This window comes from Cavia porcellus, unplaced genomic scaffold, assembly GCF_034190915.1.
Source record: "Cavia porcellus strain 051 isolate PalLab524CR breed Dunkin Hartley unplaced genomic scaffold, mCavPor4.1 scaffold_2, whole genome shotgun sequence".
NCBI lineage: Eukaryota > Metazoa > Chordata > Mammalia > Rodentia > Caviidae > Cavia > Cavia porcellus.
Window position 1 is genome coordinate 34,147,116 of NW_026947485.1, and position 17,308 is coordinate 34,164,423.

Consider the following 17,308-nt stretch of genomic DNA (forward strand, 5'->3'; position numbering starts at 1 on the left):
GGAATTGTGTAGGGTTTTTAAGGGCGCAAACGGGAGGCAAGCGAGTTTACAGAAGCAGATTGCATTGGTTAATTTTGAGCAGGATAGGACTTGGCAGAAGTTGATTGGAGGGGTTTGGGGTTGAGTAACCATGGAGACTGGGGGTCCTAGCCCAGTCACTATGTGCCCAGAACAGAACAGTTACTTGTCTTACTTATCTTGTTGAGACAGAACAACCTTGCAGGTGCATTTTTTTTTTTTTTTTTTGCTCAGTTCTGATAGCTCTGGGGAGTTAGGCATTCCTTTCTGCTCTGCTCTGATAGCTCTGGGGAGTTAGGGAGTTAACCCTTTCAGTATCAGGTAACTTCTCCAGAAAGAGTTAAATGCAACATAGTACAGTGATATACACATACCCATGTTTATAGCAGCACAATTCACAATATATAAATCTTGGAAGTAGTCTATGTGCCCATCAACAGATAAATGGATAAAGAAAATGTGCTATCTATATACAATAGAGTACCACTGTGCTATAAAGAATAAATTTGAGTCATTTGTAGGAAAATGGATGTACCTTGAAATTATAAGTAAGTGAAATAAATCAAACATACAAGTTTAAATATTGGATGGTCTGTCTTACCTGAGATACCCAAAGTATAAATAAATAACTATAAGCAAAATAAAAGATAGATTGTAGAAATAGGGAGATAGATCTTTTGCAAATTAGAATGGGACAAGAGCTGGAGGGAGAGATTGAATAAAGGAAGTAAAGAAAATTAAGATGTGTCAATTCTATGAAACAACTACCCACAATGAATGTAATTATTATATAACTCAAACATGTACTAATAAAAATGTAAAAAGAAATCATACTTCAGGTTGACTATGCTAATACACACCTATAATCCTCTCTACTTGGGAGGCTGAGGCAGAAGGATCACAAACAAGTTCAAGCAAGTATGGGAAACATAGCTAAAATCCTAAGAGTTAAAAATTAAAGGAATAGAGGGCTGGGTTTATAATTCAGCATCCCCTGGGTAAAATCCCTACTAATGAAAACAAAAATTTACCTTTCAGGATCCATTTCCTACAAAGCCCTAGGAGAACATCTAGCTGTGCTTAGATTCTCTTCACTGTAGAGCAAGGCTCATCAAAAGGACCACTGTCAGCCTTTCTGCGTTGTTAGATCCCAGAAAGGCTTTGTGACGGAGACAAACAGGACTGAATAGCTCTTTTCTAACTGGAAACAAAGCAGTGAGCCCTGATACAGCCTGAAGTAAAATTGCTACACAACACTAGCTTCCAACCACCAACCTTCCTACCCAAGGCCTTCTCCTAAATCCACCATTCCTAGTGCCTGTGTACACACGCACTCCAGGAAGATTAATTGCTGGTTAGTGGTGTGACATTAGGTTTCCTTTCTGTTCTAAAGATGAGGAAACAAGCTGGGCACGGTGGCACATAGAGTACCTGAAATCCTTGCACTGCTTAGGCTGAGGCAGGAGAATCACAGGAACTTGAACTTGGTCAACTTAGAGACCTTTTCCTAAACTAAAATTTTGAAAACGGGTTCTGCGATGTAGGTCAGTATTAAGAGTGCTCCTGAGTTCAAGCCCCAGTACAAAAAAAAAAAAGGAGAGGGGAACTTCTAGATTGTCTTTACTTCCTGTCCTTTAGGCAGCATCCTAATTTGTCTCCACTTAGCCACATAGCTCAGGACAGAAGCTTTTGAAATTAATGGTGCTTTTCTAAGACTAATTGCTTCTGCTCTAATGATAGCTATTTCTTGATACCCACGGGGCTCAACATTAGGACTGCTTAAAGGAATAATCAGCAAATCTCCCAAGGTGCACTGCTTTCAAGCCTCCAAGTCACATAATAAGTGGAGATGAGTCACCCTAAGGTAGATAATCACCTCACACCTTTCATAAAGTGAGCTTACATGTCAGAATGTTTCTCAAGAGGCAAATTAGAATGTGGGCTGGGACTGGTAAGTGCTCATGTTTTCTTTTTAAAAAAACTCCCTGTTCTTTAAAACTGAGATGAAATTCATATAATGTACAATTAACCATTTCTAAGTGTACAAGTCAGTGGTGTTTAGTGTTCACAGTGATGTACAACCAAAAGCTTTCTCTGGTTTCAAAACTTTTTCATCACTGATAAAAATACCCTGTGCTCATTCAGTAGTCATTCTGCTTCTTCCTACAGCCTATCTTTTGGGTACCTTTCATCTACTTTATTGCTTAGGGATTTACTTATTTTTGGATATGTCCTATAAAAGGAACCATAACATGAGATTGTTTGTATCTGGCTTCTTTCACAGTTTAATGTTTTCAAGGTTAACCCATGTTATAGCAAGAATCAGTATTTCAATCCTTTTTATTATTAAATAATATTCCATATATATGGATATATCACAATTTGTTTATTTCATCTGCTGATGTACATTTGTTGTTGAAACATTTCTTTGTCTGGTGTATCCACACTGTATACACTACCTGTCTGTTAGTCACTTAGTAGTCATCTTGGTTACTGACTTGACAATTGTGGTATCAAAGTGCTTTTGTCCAGTGTCTTTGTTTTACCTAGTGATGGCCCCAATTTACAAGAGTGGTGATACTAAAATTTGGATTACTGACTCCAATTGTTACTGATAGACCTTTCTTTCTTCAGCTCATGAAAAACACTACACTGGATTCAAGAAATCTCCAACATTCCAAAACCCTTTAGTGAATATCTGAAAACATGATAGTATCAAACAAAATACATATAAGAAATAATATAAATCAAGTTCTTATATGTATTTTGATTACAAATTTTGCAGTTTGGTGTACAATAACAAGACCAGCAAGAATTTCTTTTTTATTCTCTGCAATTTCACAGATAAAAATTCATTTTTAAGATTTTAGTAACCACAGTTATACTATTTTTCTTCTTTTCTTATTAAGTCAAGAACTTTTACTTTTTACTGAAAGGGAGTCCTTTAGGGATTCTCTTTGGCATATCCAAATGGTCAGTATCACTATTCTTATCAATTTGAACACCAAGATAACTACTATGTGACTAATAGGCAGATAGTGGGTACAGTGTGGATAGGATATACCAGAGAAAGGAATGATTCATGTCCCTGTAGAACTGGAATATGACTGTTTGTAGAAGACAATCTGGGGACCTCTCCTTGAATGCAGAGCAATTGCTTCAGCTTTAGTTAAAGCAAGCCCTATTTCCATGTACTGATATATACAGGGCTGCTTATGTCATTTCCTTCTATCTTCCACTGGCTTTAAGCAATGCCAATAAGGCTTGATGAAGTACTGATATGCAACCCTTAATACCAGCCAACAATTTCCTGTTTCCTCACATGACGTTCCCTGTAAGTGGTTGAGCACAATGGGATGGCAGAGCCAACTTGCATCAGAAAATGTCAACTGGTAGCAGTGTCAATATAACAGGCTATGACCTGCCAGGGCACAAAAGTATACATATCAGAAACTAAAGCAACAGCCTTCAGAATTCATTTATATGCTATCCCAATTGAGTTACACAGATTGATCTTTCTGCATAACCCTCTCCCTGCATATTGCACAGGTGCCTTTCTCATCACCTAGCTATCTCAGCTTACATTACTCATGTAATTCCCACTTTACTGACTCTCACTCACACTTGAACCACTCCCTTCTTCACAAGATAATAAATTCTGGATGAGGCTTTGGATCAAGGGCTTTTGTTCTGTGTTTCTTCACCTGGAATGGACTCAGGACACCTTGGCTGCTTGGTGTCTTTTATTTTCACTTAGGTTGCACTGGAAGTTGTAGATTAGAATTAGTTCATCAGTATTCCAATAACATATCAATGAGATTAAAGATATAAAACTCCTCAAACAGTTAGAAATATGACAGAGGGGACCACAGTAATTGGATTACAATACTTAAAGGGATTATAGTATCCAGTTTATGATATCCAGTACTGGGAATACAATAAATATGTTCCTCAGAATAGTGGGAAACTTAAATCTTATAAATTATTTGTTTTCATAATTTCACATTTTATACTTTGATATCATGGATGACTAAAGCCCTCTGAGAGTCACTATAAAGAAAGCCTACATATCCCAACAGCGGAGCACATCATTTGGACCTAAAGATATATAGTATTCCCAGAATCATATCTCAAGACCCTTAGATGCTCATCTCTAGAACCCAATCATGGGACAGCTCAAATGCAACACATCAGAGGAATATCATTCTAACATTCACCAAAGTGACTTATCTAATCTTGACATACACTAGTTGAGATTCACTATTATAGAAATCAGTTGAAAAGGTACAGAGCTTCCATACATAGTTGGTGAGGCCCTCCATCTGCCAAGATCAAGTTTTATTTCCTAATGCATATGCCTTGCTGAATGTCCTATATATCTTCCTTTGAGGAGCAGTGAGATGAGTGCTATGAAAACAGAAGAAAGTGTCCTTCAGGAGCATGGTGACAGACCAAAGGTCATGTAGCTTAGCTTTGCCTGATATAAATTTTGATGTAAACCATGATTTAGATTTAACAATGAACAAATATCCAAACATATACCATTAAGTCATAACTTCCTGACCTCCCCTCCCTGGTAAGTGGAGGCAGGGTGGCAGACTGCAGCCCTTCCAGGGGGAGAACTAGCAGTGTCTCCTGAGATCCATGCCATGTTGGAACTTAGGACTCTGGGAAGCCAACCAAGCACCTCCCCTCCCTGGTAAGCAGAGGCAGGGTGGCCCACTGCAGCCCTTCCAGGGGGAGCACTAGCAGTGTCTCCTGAGATCCACACCATGTTGGAACTTAGGACTCTGGGAAGCCAAGCCAGCACCTCCCCTCCCTGGCAGACTGCAGCCCTTCCAGGGGGACACCCAGCAGTGTCTCCTGAGATCCATGCCATGTTGGAACTGAAGACGCTATGAAAACAAATGACCATTCTGCCTCCCTGCTTAGCAATAGTGAACCTACTGCTACATGGCATAGAATCAAATATCTCACTTCCCCTATCCTCCTTCTTCTCCCCCCCACCCCGCCCATTAGCAAATGGGAACCAGAAATCTGAGCATCTCCTGGGAGGTTGACCATAGCAAATAAGGGGGACCTCCTTCTACCATTTCTTTGAAGGCAAGTATTTTTATTACTGTTTTGCTCTTTTCTGATTAATGTTACTGCTCTATTCAATATTCTGTTTTGATAAGTTCTATAGTGTTCTATATTTCATCTCATTTTGATATACGGGATTGAAAGAACAACTATTATAAAGATAACAAAATATACTGTGATACCTATTACTGTTATCCCGGTAACCTGCTGTGAAGTTCTGTACCAATTTCACTGTACGATCTTAGTTGGCTTTATTCTGACTTGTTCTGTTGTATACTTTTAAAATAAAAATTTAAAAAAAATCATAACTTCCTATAGATAACTCAGAAACCATTGAAAATACCTGAGACTTTTAAGTGGACTTTGATCTTATGTTGATATTTGAGAGAAAAAGAGCCATAGGCATATAGAGGCCATTGTATCACTGAATATTTTGGTTTTTAGGCCTCTCATTGAATACATTGAACTTCGATAAGACACCTCTTCAAATGGCTCCATTTGAACTCTCATGTGTCCAATACCTGTCTGTTCTTCCAGAAAATAGCACTGTAAGTGCCATGCTTCGCCTCCATGTGGCACAGCAGGAGGCATTCTAGAATTGTTTTAGTTAAGTCACTTTAGATAAAACATTTATTGTCAAACTAGGTGTGGTGGCACATGCCTGTAACCCTAGCAATCAGGAGGCTGAGGCAGAAGGACTGCATGAGTTTAAGGGCAGCCTGGGATACAAAGTGAGCTTAAACACAAAATGAACTGCATAGTGAAACTATCTTGGGGCTGGGATTTAGCTCAGCAGCACAAGTGCTTGCCTAAGCACTTGTTGTAAGCACAAAGTTGTGAGCTCAATTCCCAGTGCAAAAATAAATTAAGGGGACTGGAGGTTTAGCTCAGTGGCATAAGCACCTGCCTTGTAAGCAGGCAGTCGTGAGTTCAATCCCCGGTACCAATAAAAATGAAAAAGACAAAAAAAAAAAAAAATTAAGAAACTCTGTCTCAAAAAAACAAAAATAAATAGATAAAATTTAAAAAATAAAATGACTAGAGAAAATAATGGGCAGAAGCTAAATACTATATGAAATATAAAAGAATGAAATGAAAGGATAGATTAAAATACGTCTAAAGACCTTTAGATTACTGAATATTCCCCAAATTCAATTCATAATTTACCAAAACAGTCTGATCAGCATCAATATGATTATGAGAGTAAAAGAAATAGTTCTATTGCTGAACATAAGTTTGGAATCTTAAGATTTAGAAAATCTTTAAGATTTAGAGTATGAAAGTTACCACATTTTTAGAAGTGAACATTTAAAAGATAATAGTATGTTCTCTGTGGATCAGAGACAATAAAATTGTATTTACTTATAATTACATTGCTTTTGATCTAATTCACATCATAAAATAAGTAGATCAGTGGCCATTTTTAGTTATAGTTTAGTTCAATTTATTTATTTATTTATTTATTTATTTATTTTTGTCTTTTTCCTTTTTATTGGTACTGGGGATCGAACTCACGACTGCCTGCTTGCAAGGCAGGTGCTTATGCCGCTGAGCTAAATCCCCAGCTCCAGTTTAGTTCAATTTAAGCAAAATAACTAAATTAGTTTATTTGAATCCCAAAAGCCATTATTCAAAGGATTAAATAATTTTTAGTGTTCATATAAATGCTCTAATTCCACATAAAGTTTCATTTTATCAGTATTATATGCAAGCTAGAACACAAAGTACTTTAACAAAAAGTTAACATTGGTAGCCTGTGTAAAATGTTTAAGACAGTATTAGTTCATGTTATGTTACTTTAATGAAATACCTGAGATAGGTATTATAACTTTACAAAGAAAACAGATTGATTTTACTCACAGTTTGGAGGCTGAAAATCCAACCAACATCAAACTTGCTCTGGTGGAAAGCTCTGTAGCAGGTGACAGGAGCCCATGAGGGAGAAAGAAGGGACCAAAAACAGGAAACCAGAGAGTATCCTGGGGGCTAAGAAAATTCTTATAACTCACTCCCATGAGAGCGCCAGAGTCCACAAGAGCTGTCTAAATCCCATCTAAAGGCAGCTTCTCCAGTGATCTAAAGCTCTCTCACTGGCCCCCACACCTTTCAGAGCCATGACACTAGTACCAAGTTCCCAACACATGAACCCTCAGGAGACACATTCAAGCCTTATTCAAGCCTATGGCTATAAACTATGAATCTCCTCAAAGAGGCTATACTACAGAAGAAAACAATATGCAACTCTATGATCATGGCATTGAGGTTCCTTGAGAACAAAGGTAAAGTTTACCAGTCACAAGAAGACAAAATCACACATATATTTCTCACTGGAGACAAGTTCAAGTACAAACAAAGCAAACATTCTTCTACTTTTACCTATTGTGCTGTAAAATCATAAACATAGCTCCAGGTTTTAAAATGGAGATTTGATCCTTTAAAATTCATCATTCTATATTTTACAGCATTCTAAAGAAAAAACCCTAAATTCAAAGTGTTACAATTGAATCATAAGATTATGGAGCTACAGAGGCACATGGTTAACTGGATTTGCTGCCATGCGCTCTTTAGATAGCCGAACCAAAGTCATTAAAATATCAATATCTGGAAACTTAGAGCAGCATGTAATTTTGTCCTTTTGGGGAATGATACTTGTAAAATTGACAGCCTCAGAGGCAGCCTTATTAACGCTAGGAACAGCTAGTCCAGAGAAGTTTCCATAAGTTAGAAAGTTTTATAAATTTGTAGCTCTAAGAAAAAATAGCATGCCCACAACATGGCATGTTATGATAGATAGATAGATAGATAGATAGATAGATAGATAGATAGAGATACGCATCAGGCATGGAACCTACAAAGATGACCACTCATCTTTGACATCACTAACTAGAAACATCCTGTCAAACCCATCCATGTCTCCCCTCTCTCAGTGAAGCCAAGCAATTTCTATATTGTTATGGGTTGTGTCTAAAATTCCCCCCAAATCCTCATGTCATAGGACTTTTTCAGGTGGATGAATCTAGAATGTGTGATGCTGAAATTAAGAATGTATGACTAGTAAATAAGTCCACTGAATGATTTGGCATAATTTTGGCAAGAATTTTTTTACTTTTCTTTTTTCTTTTCAAATCCAGTTTATATCAAAGAGAAACAAAAGAAAATATTCAAAATACATCAATTAGAAGGCAACAATTGTACATACATTGTGCATTATCATCTCTGAATTATTCATCTAGAGAGTGTGAAACTACACTTGCTCTAGGGCAGGTAGCCTACATACAATATAAGAGACAGAAAAAGTCTTGTCTCCCCTGCTTGCTTGCTTTTGTTATCTTCTACCAGCATGAACTGTTTCTTTTCTAGGATGCCACTGTGCCAAGTCACCCTGCCTTGGACCCAGCCAAAGTGAGTCAAATAAATCTTTTCTCCCTTAATCTGGTCATTGGCAATTTTTTGTCTCAGCAATGAGAAAAGTAGCGTGTGTGTGTGTGTGTGTGTATTTGTGTGTGTGTGTGCATGTGTGTGTGTTTGTGTGAATCATGTAGCCTTTTTTACTCCCCCTGGTTCAAATGAAATAATGATATAATTCCTCCAGTCCACAATATTCTTGTGGCTCCTCTAAGGAACTGCAGGCTCCACATATAAGTCATCCACAGGATGGTGAAGCATCTTCATATCTGAGCTGTGTTTTATCCATAATAACAGTGTGTTTTTTCTTAGCTACTGAAAAGAAATTGGCTACAACTTTTGTAGAAACTGGAATGTGACTCTTGTCTTTTTAATTTCATCAAGCACCCCAAAGATCATGAGATGTTCCATCAGGATGTCAGTAACTTTCCCAGCACTGCTCTGAATGGTATTAACAGCTTGGGCTCTCACACTCATCAGTCTCTATATTGATTTTCTGGTTACTGACCTTCTTAGAGAGCACTTCATGCAGTTTCTGCTCTGGCCTGCCCATCACTTTTGAGGACAGATCCTGCTACTTACTAAACAGTGCTGCACTGAACACAGCAGGCTTGGTGGAGGTGGGAATGCTCAAGGTGGAGGTGGTGGCAAAAGGAGAAAAGAGCTGCAGGTATCCCTGGAAGAAGAGGAGGTGATAGAGAGGTGGGCTGCAGCCTTCCTTGGAAAGTCTAATTCTGGAAAAAAATATTCCTGCATCTGCAGCCTGCTGTTTTCCTTCTTTTGTATTCTTTTCTCATGTGAGCAAGGAAAGGGACAAAAACATAAAGAGAAAGTGATCCACTGATATTTTAGCATAGATTATAAAATCAATACTGCCAGAACTTTCTGAGATTTCTCTAGTCATTGTAATTTTTCCACCTTTGTTGTATTGTTTGCTCTTTCCTTATGATTAACAGGAAAAGCTTTAAAATAAAAAAAAACCCTGTGTTTTGTGTGGCCATGCACTATGGGTCTAGAGTTCATCAGGCACACCCCGTGCTATTGCTGTCAATGAGCATTCAAGCATCTTTCATGGATGGAGCCATGGAATTATGCAATGATAGGGAGATTAGTTCTGTTCCAGCCAATACTTCTATTAGAAATTGTCTCTTTTTGCTACACAGACTATAGCAATAATGTTTATTGAAATTAAGAATGGACACCAGGCAAAGCATCAAATTACCTCCATTTCTTAGTGAGGCAGATAAAAAAATACTCCCAGCAAAAGCAGAACCACCTCACATTTGGCAATACAAACTAAAAGGAACAAATCTACAAAGAAATCAACTGATGGACATTGAGTAAAAATTAATTTTCTGCAAGGCATTGAAAAAAGTAGAGTTATAGGTCTTGATAGCAGGGTACCACCAACCACAATTAATCTCAGCAGAATGAGAACCCAACTCAAGTGAGATTAAATTATAAAGAGATGAATTGGTCCACGAAGCTGCAAGACCAGATATACAGTGGTTCCATTTCCATTTCTTTGGCCCTTACTTCAATTTGGGTCCATGCTCAGACTGGAGAAGAGATATCTATAATACTTCCTATCCTCATACCACACATAGCAAAGCTCTTAAAAACAATCTCTGTAGGTCTCTCTTCAGAGTAAATAAAAGTTCCCAAGAATCCCCCAGCAAACTTCCCAAATACTGTGACATTTCTGATTCAAGCATTGCAAAGGATTGAAATCACTCTTATTGTCTGAATCAGTTCAGGCCCTTACTGCCATAAACAACACCACACATATCATGGTTGTTCTTCAGTGGTGGAAGGTATGAGGATAAATAGCATAAAATACTTCATGGTTCCTCAACAATGTCTCAGAAGTAACTAAATACTGATGCTTCAATCCCACCATGTATCCTTAAGACTTTAAAACTTTGAAGAACTGCCCCTACATGCCTGCTGCTGCCATTGGAAGGCTTGCTTCCTGTGGGCAGCCAGCATGGGCAAGGGAGATCTATCTGTATAGATCTCACTCTGTGCACCCACCACCACCATTGGAAGGCTTGCTTTCTTCAGGCAGCCAGTGCCTACCAGGAGAATCAGACAAACATATCATTGTGTGCCTTCCATCACTGTAGAATAGACACACAGGCTGTAAGAAGCAGCCCCACCACCACACAGCCCTAGCCATCAAGGAACCTTCAGTGTAGCTGCACCGGTCTGGAGAAGCCTGCCCCATGCCCTGCTACTTCCCTGAGAACCTGGGGTCAGAGAAACCCAGGTGCCTGTCCCATTCCCATATACTGCAGAAGGGCAGCCAACGTGGGAAGTGCTTGGGATCCCACAACCAGCTTGTTGGGAGAAACCCAGGAGAATGTCAAGACAGATGAAAAAAAGGCCATCTCAGACCTGAAGCCCACACAGAACAAGTCTTGGAGATATAGCCATGGAAGAAAATAGAAGTCACACACCTGAAATCTCTGAAACAGTAGTAACTGAAATAAAGAAACAGCTTCATGACAGTGAAAAGGTAATCAGATCAGAAATCACAAACAATGAAAGGATTGCTGAGCATATCTAAAGAAAGGAATTACAATGCATGAAATAGATTCAAAGAGATATCAAGGAAATTAAAAACTACATTGAAATCTGGCAAAACTGCTTGAAAGAGATGGAAGATAGACTTTCAGATCTTGAAGATAGGATTGCAGCAGTGATCATGAAAGGAAAGATCTCTTAAAAGTAACAAGGAACCAGGAAATACCAACTCAACAACTGCAAGAAGAAGCAAAGAAAAATAATTTAATAGTGATAGACATCATCAAAATAGTAGAGGTCAGCACAACTGACATAAAAAGACTATTTACAGAAGTAATAGCAGAAAACCTCCCAAACATGGGAAATGGATCTGGCCTACAAATAATTGAGGCATACAGAACTCCAACTAGCCATAATCAAAGTAAATCTATATCCAGAAATTAACCACAAGAACAGAATATTAAAAGCTTTTAAAGAAATGAAACAGATCACCTATGAAGGAAAACCAATTAGAATCACAGCAGACTTGTTAACACAAACCATTACATCAAGAAGAGTTTGGAGTGAAGTGTTTCAAACACTGAAATAAAATAACTTCCAAATCCAGATTGATGTACCCTGCAAAACTATCTTTAAAAACTATTGCAGAAATAATATACATCCATGAAAAAGAAAAACTGAAGGAATTCATGCCCACCAAACCAACCCTACTTAGAGTGCTGAAGGATATTCAAGAGAGAGATAAAGATGACCATGGTTCCAGGAACAGCAGCAGAGGAAGATCACCAAACAGTACAGGCAACTAGATAAAGAGGAAAAGTGGAGGGCCAAAAGCAGAAGGATAACATGGCAGAGATTAACCATTGCATGCTGGTTGTAACCATTAATATAGATGGCCTCAGTTCAGCAATAAAAAGAAACACAGAACAGATCAAGAAACAAACTTAATCAATACATAACATACAAGGAACACATTTAACTTGAAAGGAAATTCATAGACTGAAAATCAAATGAGGGAAAACAATTGCTCCATGTGACAGGTTACCAGAAGAAAAGCAAGAGTAACTTGCCCATCAACTGCAGAATGGATAAGAAAGACCTGGTATTTTTATACAATGGAAAGCTACCCAGCTGTGAAGCAGGATAATCTCAAGGCTCTTGGAAATAAATGAATGCAACTGGAGATCATGCTCATGGATGAAATGGTTTGGACTTATACAGGTGAACACCAAGTTATCTCCCTAGGCTAAAACACTGAAGGAGTTAGTGGGATCCAAAATGCACAATAGATATTATGAAAGTGATAGAGGAGGAAACACCTGAAAAGGGAAAGTGGTAACCACTGATAAGTTCCTATTACCTTGTTTTGAATTGTATCTTTTCATAATTTTGTTAAGTTTGGTTTTATTCTGTCTTGTTTTGTTAGATTTTATTGTGACTGATGGTATGGGCAGCTATTTTGAAGATGACAGGATATATGAAGGTAACCACTGTTGATTTCCTATTATCTTTTTTTGAAGTCCTATAATGCTTTCATTCTTTTGTTTTGATTGGTTTTATTCTGTTTTGTTTTATTTGATTTTATTGTGTGTGATGATATGGACAGTTATTTTAAGGAAAATAAGAGACATTATGATAGCCGTTATTGATTTCCTATTGTCTTGTTTTAAAGTCTCATATTGTTTGCAATGCTCTGTTTTGTTTTATTCTCTTTACAATAAAAAATTAAAATTTTGTATTAGAATTTTAACTTACAAATAGGAAAAGCATAATTAAAATCAGTTTTTTTTTCTTTTTTTGTTTTTGATATCAAGGATCAAACTCACAATCATGTGTTTGCCAGGCAAGCACTTTGCCATTCAGCTAAATTCCGAGAAATTCAACTCAGTTTAAGCAAAACATGGAACTGAAGGTTTCTCAACATCTAAGAAAATATGAACAATTTTAAAATTTTTTATTGTTTATTAGTACATGTTTCAATACATTTGCTGTACAAAATGACCACTTTCCTTAGGGGGAGCTGGCACATGTATGTGCAATGTGTCAGCACCTTTTCTTAGCTGGATATTCTTAAGGGAACAACCAGGGATACAGCTGAGCCATGGTTGGAGTGGGATTAAGAATGCTCAAGCCTTTGTCTTTATCATTAACCTTTGATACTTTTTGCATATCCATATTTTCTTTCCCACTCAGACTTTTTCTACATAGCAAGAAATATAGCTGCTGACAGCTCCCAAGATTTTAATTTCATAGCTTCAGCCATGAGAGTTACTGAATTCAAGATCTCTCTGATCCCAAATCCAGAACTTCTCAAAAAGTCTTATTGACTGACCTTGACTTAGATGACAATTCCTGAAGCAATCACCTGAAGCCAAGGTTGGACAGTCAGCCTAAGCTAATATGACAGTTCTAACTGCATGGAAAAGGGACCCCAGCAGGACATTCCCAAGTATCTGCTAAACAGATATCCTCAGTTATAGAGCAAACTGCATTCCTGAGGGAAGACTGCTTCATTTGCAAAAATATTGCATAAAAACAACTCCACCAAGTACTGTAAATTGCAGATTGTGACAGTTGAAGTCAATGCTAGCAAAGCAATAACTTCTTGTGCCTTCTGATGCTGGCTATGGTTTGTTTCAGGCACAGGGAGAGGGCCAGTGTCTACAGCTGTACCTGAACACACACCCTCTCAGGAGAGAGGGACAGAGTTAGAGAGACTGTGTTATCTTCCACAATCCTAGAGAGTGAGTCTTTCTCCTACCATGAAACAGCTGGCAGCTGTAAAATGGAGCAGAAATTAGGAGCTACCTTGGCTGTAGAAACAGGACTTACATCTCAGAGGCTGTAAAAGCACATCTTGCTCTCTCTTGGTTGGTGTTCCACAAAGTCAGATTCTGAGAAACATGTGGGTACTTTTGGAGGTCATTCCAAGAAGCAAGTGAGAGAGCAGAGAAACATCACAGTATGCAACAGGACATAGACAACTGAGGCTCTGTCTCACAGAGGACCCTTGGAGAGGCTGTACAACACACCTCACAGTTTTCCTTCATAATGGAAAACTAAGGCATAAGGTTGACGTTTTTTCAGTACACATTTATGAACCCAAGGCCTTGCACATTGCTAAGCCAACAACACTCTACATATTCCAATCCCCTAAAGCTAGGATTTTTATCTATCAGCTTCTGTATCCTTTAGTTAAGTTGTATCTGAGGGTACTAATTCCTCAGCTTGTCCAAGAAGAATATTTACTTATGTGTCCAGAGACAACCTTTAAGCAGAATCATGCACTTCAGGTAGGAAGTCACTGGCATGACATAGACACTGTTCATACAAGCTAGGAAGGGCACAAAGATCCCAAGTCTAACTTATGAGTGGGAAAGTAACTTTATTTCACTTTGAAAGAGTGAGAAGATATTCAGTTTCAGAACTTCTGGAATGCTTGGTGCTGGCAGTCCTAGTGACCTCAAGCACTTTGAAGCACATTGTCTTGCTCAAGAGCTAGTACTCTCCCACCATGATGTCACCAATCAAGATGGCCCGTGTAAGAGGTGGCAGGGGTGTTTGTTGAGGAGGGGCCACCGTAGCACACCCCTAGAGCAGACTCTCCCTCTCTGTGGCCAAGTTTGGAGATCTGCTCTTTGGCTCAATCAAACTCAATGACCCTCCAGGTCCCAATTCAATATGCCCCTAGTTGTTGATTGAGCACAAGGCACCAAGCTCAACACTGTACACTCTGAGAATCCTTCAGACTTCCAGGGATCTCTGGAACAGATGATTCCCACCTATTATTATCTTCATTTCACAAAGAACAAACTGGAGGCTCCAAAGGCTGGTCAGTAACCTCCTCCCCTCAACAGTTTCCACCACACACACACACAGACAGGCACACACCAGCCAGGGGATTTTATTAATATCTGCATTAGCCTCCTTCCAACATCATATACATATGGAACTAGGGCCTGGAAAGGGAGATAACTTACTCTGTCTCAAACAGTTAATAAATAATGCAGCCAAGACTTAAATCAAGCTTATTAACTCTAAAACCTCATCCCTTTCCTTCTAGTACATGAGGAGAAGCCAGTGCATCGTTACTACTCCAGAAGTACATTTCCTTTATATCAAGAAGTAGTGACAAGTATGGAAGACTCCATATGACGCATGAAGCAGTATTTTCCAGTCTAGGGATTGTGTTGCACAGAACTGAGTAATTTTAGTAACACCACCTGCAAGTGATTTCCCCGGCGAGCCTTCCTCTGGAGAAAACTCCTTCTCTCTCTCCTGGGCAATAGGAATCAAGATTATTCTTTCATCTTGTGAAAGAAATTAGCCAGGTGTTACAGCTTCTCTTGCTTTCGGAAGCTCTGGCTTGTCTTGAACTTGCTGTGAATCAGTCCATGGAGGCTTCTAGCTTAGTTAGACAGGCATGGCCTAATACAGTTTACAAGTGCACTATAATTTGCATCTGTCCTTGTTTGGTTATGCTTGACCCAGTAGGTTAAATAGATAGCTTACTCCTGTATCCTACAAATTGTCAAGCTGGGGCTCTAGGACTGTAATGGCAGCTGCACAACTACCCAGACCTCCTGCTTATTACTCTGCCATATCTATGTATAATCCAGTGCTTTATACACACGCCATTGGTCAGAATCTTGTGAGATGGCTCTTACATGCCCACACTTTGCTGAAATGAAAGTTTAGAAATAATGCCATGCTGGGCAGCCATGTAAAGAAAACATGAAGACTGGGACAACCAGTTATTTCTGGCACTACGCCCAAACAATAAAAGTCTTTATTGTCCTTTGTGAATGTGTATTTTCTGAGTACTACTTTGAAAGAAGTGACTGATTAGAGGCAAAGTCATATTTAAGACTTGCTACAAAAATGTTATCTCAGTGTCACTTCTGCTGCTCTTTCCAGTGGACTTTCTGCTGATATCAGAATGTATATTCCTGCTCTGGTCTCCATCAGGAGAGAGGTGTTTGAGAATGTTAATGATATGGAGCAGTGGAGCTCAGAGATGGAGAGACTGCATCCTGATGACATTGTTGGAAACTATGGAGCTGGATATGCAGGTGACTGGGATGCTAAACAATGCAAACAAGCAACTTCATCAAGGACACACCATTAAGAAGTGACAGAACAGGTATTAGAATCCATTTCTCAGTCTCTGTCTCTGTCTGTCTTTGTCTATCTCTCACACACAGAGAGAGACTTTAAATTCCTTCCAGAACCCTTCTTCCTTGCAGATTCTATTCCAGCCAAACACCTCTTCCTGATCTTCCCACACTTTGGTTGCTGTGGCTGATAGTCTGCTTTATTCAAGGCACCCGGGGCCTGGAGGATGAACTGCATCTGCAGGAGGATGGTCTTTGACATTTCACTGAACATGTGTCTCCCTAAAACACCATGGAGAAACACCAGTGCTCAGATGCAAGTGGTTTCAAGCAGCTTCTGGAGAGGCTGAGGGTAATGCTCTCCAGGCACCCCAACTATCACTGTCCAGTCATAGAGGCAGAATTCCAGAGGGATTCTGCATTAGGTTCCAGTGATCCCAGCACTGGTTCCAGCACCCCTGAGTCCTTCAGGCAAGCCAAGATTCCTCTCTGGGTCTAGGTTTCCTCATGTATGAAGTAAGGAATTGAGTCTAGAACTGCTGTTTACCCCTTCCACCTCATCACTCTCTGGGTTCTGAGTTCTAAAAGCCACAGATCCCAATGCAAGCTTGCATCATACTCAGTACCAGTCACCAGGACAGCAAGAAGCACCTTCCTGGGGTATCATGCTCACCTCTCAGAGTTTGACATGGATGCCAGATGCAATACAGGAAATCAAGTGTCTGTGGTGGCTCATTTGTTATTTCCTTCACAATGGAAATTTCCTTAAGCTTCTGCAGTCCCCATCTGTGTGTACACCTGATCTGGATCTAGGGAAAAACATGGGCCATTCACCTCTTCCTCAGCCCTCTCTCACCCTCTGGCCATCACAGGCTGTCTCTTGCCTGACTCAATTTTCTCCACTAATTAAATGTCACACTTGCAGTTGCAGTCACCAAGAGACTCTCTCCAGCTAACTCAGCAGAAGAATAATATCCTTCCCATTTCTTACTACCCTCATGAGATGCTGGCCATGAAAGTGGTGAAAAACAATGACAAACCACAGGGTTGCTATGAGGAAGTGTTGCTGGCCTGATGGCCCAATAGCCCAAGCAGAAAGTATGAGACCAAAAAAGCAAAACTTAAAGGAAGTGAACAGAATACTTCCTACAAACCAGGGAAGC

General features: G+C 39.2%; 1 long non-coding RNA gene across 1 annotated transcript; it reads left to right on the top strand.

Moving 5' to 3' along the window:
• Positions 1–8,453: 8,453 nt before the first annotated feature.
• On the top strand, positions 8,454–15,833 carry LOC134472663 (uncharacterized). Its single transcript, XR_010042570.1, has 3 exons — positions 8,454–8,502; positions 12,458–12,514; positions 15,095–15,833. It is a non-coding gene; the product is annotated as an uncharacterized LOC134472663 (long non-coding RNA).
• Positions 15,834–17,308: the final 1,475 nt, after the last annotated feature.